The sequence below is a fragment of the Aedes aegypti genome, chromosome 2 (assembly GCF_002204515.2).
Source record: "Aedes aegypti strain LVP_AGWG chromosome 2, AaegL5.0 Primary Assembly, whole genome shotgun sequence".
Lineage (NCBI taxonomy): Eukaryota > Metazoa > Arthropoda > Insecta > Diptera > Culicidae > Aedes > Aedes aegypti.
This window is the reverse complement of record NC_035108.1, coordinates 167904144-167913131: the sequence shown is the minus strand read 5'-3', so window position 1 is coordinate 167913131 and position 8988 is coordinate 167904144. Positions and strand designations below refer to the sequence as shown.

At 43.7% G+C, this 8988-nt stretch overlaps 1 long non-coding RNA gene across 1 annotated transcript; it reads left to right on the top strand.

Annotated features, from left to right (window-relative positions):
- The first annotated feature begins 3516 nt into the window (after window positions 1–3516).
- On the top strand, window positions 3517–4174 carry LOC110675409. Its single transcript, XR_002499457.1, has 2 exons — window positions 3517–3907; window positions 3967–4174. It is a non-coding gene; the product is annotated as an uncharacterized LOC110675409 (long non-coding RNA).
- Window positions 4175–8988: the final 4814 nt, after the last annotated feature.

Sequence of the window (8988 nt, the reverse complement as noted above, 5' to 3'; positions counted from 1 at the left end):
TTTCGTCTTCGCAAATTGGTTTGAAACTCCAAAATCTAGTCTAGTAACCTTTGATAATGGGCATATCGACATACAGAGAGAAAATTGAGAACGAAAATCACATCGATATAGGGAGATATCGAGATAAGGAGGATATCGAGATATGGAATGTGAAAATGTATGCAGAATGAAGGGACCGAAAAAATCATCGACATAGGGAAAGATATCGAGATGTAGAACATCGAGATGTAGAGAGTCGACTGTAAAATAATGCGTATTTTTTTTTTTTTTTTTTTAAGGCACTCCGTGCTCCCCGAGCAGAAGAAAATAACTACTGAATACCAAAATGAGGTATTCCATACCAGATAATTTCCAATACTTACAACCTGAATGAGGTATGAATGAGCCCTGCATAAGAGGTAAAATACCTCAAATAATACCTTCTGCATATTCTACAAATACCAAGCTGATACTTAGATCAGGTATTGTAATACCTAAATAATACTTCATGGGTTTTCATATAAAAGTGCAATTTTTCAATACTAGTTCAATACCTCCAGCAGTCCTCAATAGCTGTCGAATACCAAAATGAAGTATTTTTAATTGTTTTAAACATTTTTTCAAATATCATTGTAATACCAAAATGAGGTATTGATAACTGAACAATACCTAATTCTGGTATGATACCAAAATATGGTATGCATAAGTTATTGGCGAGTTATTCTTTCCTCCTCGGGTCGTGGCCAATACTGTGCCGGAATCAGGTGATCTGTAGCTTCTTTACCGATCCGATCTATTTTCAACTTATCTATATTTACATCTTCTTTCACTCTTTCCTACTCTTTCTCACACACCGAGCAGGTAGGAGAGAGCTCTGTTGTTAGTGAGGCTAGATGCCTGCGAAGAGGGTCAGTTTGTCTCAGTCACCATCTGATACTGACAGAGGAAGCTCCAAAGCACGGTCCTCCGTGAGGCGTCTTCTGGTGGCTGGACGGGTTTTTTGTGGAGGGGCTGGGAATCGAACCCATGACCTTCCGCTTATGAAGCGAAAGCGTAACCTCAAGGCTACAGACCCCCCAAATAATGCGTATTTGAACACTCTATATTCAATCAGGATAAAAGGTGCTATTGTGACATTACTTTTGAATAAGCATGAATAGCTTTTCAATCGATTTGTTGTCATATTTGATAAAATGCAAAAATACGTTTTAATCAATTACGCGCTTTTATCATGTTTGTCCATTGTTTTAGATCTGGGCTCACAGTGACAGTTCGTGACAGCAAAATTTCGGCTAACCTTGACGTACATAAATTTCGTATTGGTTTCTCCCTCCCAGGACTGAGCGTATGTAGGCTGCATAACACAGCATTAGTTTAACTCACAGATAAATTGCTGTTATGATTGATAATGTGAGTGAGTCGATTTTATCTATAATAAGGATCCTCCTCTACCACTGATACACATCTGTGGGATGGATAACTTTTAAAATTTCGAACGAAATTCCCGTGTGTTCCCGAAAACAACTATATTCTGCAGTGCAATGGCTGAACAGCCAGCTGATACAATCTAGTAATATGCATGAGAACGGTTTGTGGTGGCGAAGAATGAATCACGAGCTCGTCAAACTCTACGGCGAGCCAAGTATTCAGAAGGGTTGAAAGGTGAAAGAAGCACAACGATGAACACTTGAATGGATCAGATGCGGAGCATTAAGGCAACAAGAGGAATGTCTTTATTGGTACGTTGGACTAGGGATACGTATGCCACAAAAAGGAAAGTTAAGGACGCTATCGAATAGCTCAAAAGCAACTAAGCAGCTGGGAAGGGTGATATTGGAGTGCAACTTGTTAAAATGAATCTGCACCGATTGATAGCCGAGATCTGGGATACAGAACAGCTACTGGAGGAGAGGAAGGAGGGACTAATATACCCAGTATACAAAGAGTATGACTAGATAGAATGTGAGCACTATCAACAGATCACCATTCGTAACCATAACGTAACCTATAAAGTTCATTCAAAGATCATCTTCCGCCGTTTATCGCTACTTTGTGTAGCAGATTTTTGGGATGTTATGAAGCCGGGTTTTTAGATGGGCGATCAACAACAGACTGAATCTTTATTTTGTGGGATATCCTACCAAAATGTAATGAAAATCGTATTCATACACACCACCTATTCATCGATTTCAATGTGGCCTCAATCGATCGCGATGAGCCATGGAAAATTATAGACGGGAACGGTTTTCCCGGGAATACTGACTACAACCAAATACGATAGATAGTATACTGTGCTGTGTGGAGAATCGGGTACATTATCGGATCCGTTTGAAGCACGCAAAGGACTTCGACAAGGTGATGTTTTTTCCTGCCTCCTGTTCAACATTGCGCTAGAAGGTGTTATGAAACGAGTGGGCTTCAATATGCTGGGTACGATCTTCAATAAATCCACCCAGTTCATCTATTTCGCAGATGACATGGACGTTATCGGAAGAACGTTCTATGTGTGTTTTTATTTTTTGAAAGCTACAGTGCTCATACTTGGCCATGATATGCGTCGTCTTATTGCACATTTTAAGACGATTCGGTCGAGAATAACCCCCCATGCCAAAGTGAAACATGGAAGAGCTGAAGTAACTCTGCACCCTACTAGACAGAAACGTAAAGCAGAAAAGGTAAGCTAGAAGGTAACTACGTCGGAGACAAAGTATCTGCTGAGTTGAGGAACCGAGCTCGCATTGTCAGAAGTATGACGATCGACGGAGATGAATTCGAGGAGGAGGAAGGATTTGTGTACCTCGGATCATTGGTAATGTCTGATAACAACAGCAGCAGAGAAATTCGAAGACGCATTATTACCAGAAGACGTGCTTACTACGACTCCACCCTACGGGCATACGACTTGGACAATGCTCGATAAGAATCTGCAAGCGCTAAGAGTTATTAAACGACGTGTGCTTAGGACGATCTTTGGCGAAATATGTGAAAACGGAGGAGAATAATGAACTACGAACTTACGCAACTCTACGTTGAACCCAGTAAGCTAGCCAAACCTGGATGGGTACGATGAGCGGGGCACCTTGTGGGAATACCGAACAACAATCTCCCGCAAAAATGGTGTTCATCTCGAATCCGGCCGGTACGAGACGAAGAGGGGCGCAACGAGCTACGTGGTTTGACCAAGTAGAGCATGATCTTTTGTAACAGTTCGAATTTTGGTGTTGGAACCGATCCTGGATTTCGATTAACTGACTTCACTAAAGCGCCAAGCAAGCCGACGAAGTCGCTTGCATGTGAAGCAGCAAGTTCTATTACCCGGCGAGACTCAGGGCGAGTCCTTCAAAGTCTCGAAATTCCTGACCGAACCGACCCAATCAAACGCAATTACTGAAACTCAAACAACCCTATTTAGTCCGATGTAACTCGGAAAGCTAATCCAACCCCGAACCAATCAATTTCTCTTTCCTCATTAAAGACAACTCCGAGACCGCTATTTAGTTGCGAATGTATTGATCAAAACAACAACTCCTATTGTTGGCAACCTTGCTGCCAGCGCGCATCTTTCATCAACCTTGCGCCACTTCTACAGAGACAGATACGACCAGACACAGGTGACGAACTGACAGTTCTGATGACAGGTATGAAGGTTGAACAGTAAGACGAAGAACAGATCGACAACTAAAAAAAAGACGATAAACATATTTACGAAGTGCACGCTGTTAGACAGCTCAAATTACATATAGATTAGATGAAACTATCAATATTACTTAAAATTAGATTAACTTCTTAGTAAGGTATGGTATACCAATCAAACTATATTTCAACTTAAAATTAATGAATTTTCACTTGAAATAGGTACTTGCTGTGAAGCTGTATCGCTAGTTCTATTCTTAACCTTAAATTCATGCCCAAAAATTGTAAAATCACGGTAAGCAAAAATTGAATTCCTTCTAAATTAAAATCTAAAACTTATCATAAAATTATTAGAATTCGACCAACGACAACACTGAACACAGACGAAGCTACGTAAGGGACTAAACGTAAGTCTTAAACTATATACTATATACATATGTACAGGCAACGATTTACATGAAATTTGTACAATTCTAAATCTGTGCGCAACGCCCAAACTAAAACCATGTACTTGAAACCTTTTTCAATAGGAGAATTATAATCGTCCGCTGAATTACGCCCAGTTCTCGTGTTTAACTTGCGGAGATTATAATCGCGGAAATTATCCCTCTCGTTCCGTTGGCTTAACGCCAACATCTTATAATTCTCGTTTATCGAAATTCAACCTCAGTTATGTCGAATCGTGGTGAGTCGGAAAACGGTGGAAAAGGTGGAAAGAAGAGCAAGACATCAAAATCCAGATCGAGTCGTGGTGAAACAAATGAGGTCCTGGGTAAACATGGTCCCAGAGTGGTGGTCACAACCGAAGCAGATTCAGATCGGTCGATAGCAGACAAGACTGTACCTGGACGTTCATGCAAATCCTGCTATGGTCCAGATTCCGGAGGAATGGTGCAATGTGATGAGTGCAGCAAGTGGCACCATTTCACCTGTGTTGGAGTAACTGAGGAGGTGGAGAACCAAAGCTGGAGTTGCCCAAAATGCGTGTCAGCGAAATTAATACAGCGAGAAGAATCTACCTCAAGTAAGAATCTCCAACCAAAAGGTGCAACCAGTTGTACACGTCAGGAGGCACACAAGTCAGTGCATGCAGACAACGAATCAATCAGCGACGTAGCATCAAGGAAGTGTCTACCCAAGGTACCTAGCGCCGTGAAGTCAATTTCATCTAAGAGGTCATCAAAAACGCTCCTGAAACTGCAGATGGAAAAACTAGACGAAGAACGTAAACTCGCACGTGAATATCTCGACAAGAAGTACGCCCTTCTACAAGAGATGGCTAGCGAGGATGGTTCATCGTATACATCGAGCGTTACATCTAGCATGAATCGAGTACGCGACTGGGTGAAAAGCAATAATCTGAAGGATGGCCCTCGGAATTCAATCCCCTTCGAACCACAGCGAAATTCGACTCAATACCAACCGTTATTACAACAGCCCGATGCTGCCCTTGACCCTGTTCGTTTATCGACACACATGGACCAGCTTACCATCGGTCGTACCTTCTCATTCAAGGATGGGAACTTAGACCACCTGCGTCCGGCGGTACCGGTCAACATTTGTCAGAATCCAGATTTGACACACGGTTCAACTAGGCGCCCATCAGCGTCGGCCGTTTCTTATCATTGTCGGCAGCAATCAGCTGCTATAATGCCTGATACAATCGCAGACCGCATTGTCCATCGGCAAGAACCTAGCATACAACACCGCTCTCATCACGTGGAGGATCTCTGTCCGCTTTCAAATAAACAGATAGCGGCACGTCAGGCTGTATCGAAAGATTTGCCGTTATTCTCAGGGAAACCCGACGAGTGGCCTATCTTCTTTTCGGCGTTCACGAACACTACAACGATGTGTGGATTCACAGATGGAGAGAACACAACTAGATTGCAAAAATGCCTCAGTGGGAAAGCGTACGATGCAGTGAAAAGTCTATTGATGCATCCATCGAACGTGAACAGAGTAATCTCCACACTTCGGATGCGGTTTGGACAACCTGAAGCTATCGTCCACTCCCTGATAGAGAAAATAAACTCATTGCCAGCCCTCCGAGAGGACAAATTGGAAACGATCATGGACTTCGCTGTAGAAGTCCAAAATTTCTGTTCCGTCGTTGATGCTTGTGGCTTGGAAGAGCACATGTATGACGTGTCATTGCTACATCAGCTCGTCAGCAAGCTGCCACCGTCAATTAAACTCGATTGGGCCAAACATCGCCTAATGTTTTCAAAGGTCAACATGGCGACCTTCGGGAATTGGCTCTACTCCTTGGCTGAGGCAGCTAGTTCCGTGACAATTCCAGGAGTTCAAGATTGTAGGAATACTCGGAGCGACACACGTTCGGCTCGGAAAGGAACAGGTTTCCTTCACGCACATCTGGAGTCGGAATCATCGTCCCACGATATAAGCGAACCTCAGAGAAACTTCAGAGTTGGATGCTTGGTGTGCAAAGCTGACTGTGACAGTATTACCAAATGCAAGCAGTTCTTGGATCTTTCCCGTGAATCGAAATGGGCTGTAGTGAAAGAGTTCAGCTTATGTCGTAGATGTCTACGCAAACATAGCGGCAACTGCGAAGCAAAAGTCTGTGGGAAAGACGGGTGCACATTCAAGCACCACCAACTGCTTCATAAGGAACAGAAAAATAAGCAAGAATCTACTAGCAAAACAGCTGACTCCCCATCCGAATCAAGTCCGACTCCTGACTCTGAACGTCATGGTTGTAATATCCATGGTTCAAGCTCTAGTTCTGTATTGTTTCGCTACCTCCCAGTGGTTATCCACAGTGAGAAGAAATCAATCCACACGTTTGCATTTTTAGATGATGGTTCGGAATTAACGCTCTTGGACCATGAGTTAGCTGATGAGCTTGGACTAGAGGGGGCCGAAATCCCACTGAATCTGCGCTGGACTGGTGGTACTGAACGCTGCGAGAAGGACTCCCGCATTACAAGTCTCTCAATAACCGGCGACGGAGGTGGATCGAGAACTTTCAACTTGAAGGAAGTAAGAACGGTGAAGGAGCTTCAACTACCTTATCAATCGTTGAACATGGCTGAAATGAGAAAACGGTATCCACACCTGCGTGGTTTACCTATTGAATCATACGAGCAAGTACGTCCTAAAATTCTTATTGGAATGAAGCACGTTCATGTCACCCTAGTACTACAGTGTCGCGAAGGGAAACCAGATCAGCCTGTAGCTACTAAGACAAGGCTAGGTTGGACTGTGTGTGGTGCAAGCTATGAAAACAGCGTACCCAGCATGGTACATTACTCCTTTCATGTAGGAGAGCGTACGACCTCTGACGAGGATCTACATCAAGCAATGAAGGAGTACTTTTCGCTTGATAGCTTGGGCGTTGCTAAACAAAGCCAATCACTTATCTCCTCCGAAGATCAAAGAGCATATTCGCTACTGGCTACGCTCACCAATCGCAAGGGCAACAGATACGAAACTGGTTTGCTATGGCGCTTTGACGATATCCGTCTACCAAACAATCGACCAATGGCTCTACACCGACACCACCTCCTAGTGAAACGCTTGCAGAAAGATCCTGAATTAGCAACTACTCTCAATCAGAAGATCGCCGACTATCGTCAAAAAGGCTACATTCGAAAGCTGCAGAAAGAGGAAGAAAGTCATCAAGTACAGCGCTCATGGTACCTACCAGTTTTCCCAGTAGTCAATATCAACAAGCCTGGAAAGACACGAATTGTGTGGGATGCAGCGGCCACCTCCTACGGAGTCTCTCTGAATTCTGCCCTTCTTAAAGGTCCTGACCAACTATGTTCACTGTTTGAGATCCTACTTCAGTTCAGGAAATACCGGATCGGAATCACTGGCGACATCCGCGAAATGTTCCATCAAGTGCAGATACGAGAAGAAGATCGAGCTTGCCAACGCTTTTTCTGGAACAACGAGGATGGAACTACCGCCGTATATGAAATGTGTGTGATGACCTTTGGTGCGTGTTGCTCGCCAAGTACTGCTCAGTATGTTAAAAATATGAACGCCGACAGATTTTCAGAGCAATATCCACAAGCGGTAGAGGCCATTAGGAAGCAACACTACGTGGATGATATGTTAACTAGCGTGGAATCAGAGGAAGATGCTATTCAGCTGGCACAAGATGTTAAATATGTGCACTCACAGGGCGGATTTGAAATCCGCAACTGGATATCCAATTCTGAAGCAGTGATAAAGACGTTAGGTGAATGCGAAGCGACAAAGAAGTGTTTGGATCTATCAGCTGAAATGTCTGTGGACAAGGTGTTGGGGTTATGGTGGTGTACTGAGTCCGATACTTTCACCTTCAAGGTCGGGTGGAACCGGTACGACGAAGCGCTTTTGAAAGGGCAACGGCGACCCACAAAACGTGAGGTATTGCGGGTGTTAATGACCATCTTCGACCCCTTGGGTTTTATAGCACATTTTCTCATATATTTAAAAGTGCTTCTGCAAGAAATTTGGCGTTCTGGTGTGCAATGGGACGACGAAATCAACAATAACTTGCTAGAAAAATGGAAAACTTGGCTTCGAATATTACCAGCAGTAGAACAAGTTCAGATTCCACGTTGTTACCGTAGTAAGTTGACTACTGAAAGTGATGTGCAGCTCCATACATTTGTCGACGCTAGCGAAACTGCATTCGCTGCTGTGTCGTTCCTCCGCTTTACATCTGGAGAACAAGTGGAATGCCTCATCGTTGCCTCTAAGACCCGGGTTGCTCCATTGAAGTTTCAATCAATACCGAGACTCGAACTACAAGCCGCTGTACTAGGAATCAGATTGGCACAAAGTATTACTGAGGCTTTGTCCATCCGATTCAAAAAACGCTACTTTTGGTCCGACTCACGCGACGTCATTTGTTGGATAAACTCAGATCATCGACGCTTTTCACCATTTGTAGCCCATCGGGTTAGTGAAATTCTAGATACTACGGAAACAAGTGAGTGGTTCTGGATTCCAACAAAACTGAATGTAGCAGATGATGCTACGAAATGGACAACGCAACCAGACTTGTCAAGCAGCAGTCGATGGTTCAGAGGACCTGACTTTTTATGGCAAAGCGAAGAAGAATGGCCGGCACAGCCATTATACAAGTCAACCATTGAAGAAGCCCGTTCATCGTTAGTCGGGCATCTGTCTGTACCAACCCCTCCATTAATTTTCGAAAACTTTTCCTCGTGGACACGATTGACTCGTGTGGTGGCATTCGTGTACCGCTTCATCAATAGCTGTCGTCTAAAGAAGCAGAAACTACCAAACCACATAGGAGCACTCCGTTCTGAAGAATTAAAAGCAGCTGAACTGTGTGTACTACGTCTAACGCAACAAGAAGCCTTCGCCGAAGAGTTAAATGCGCTGCATAAA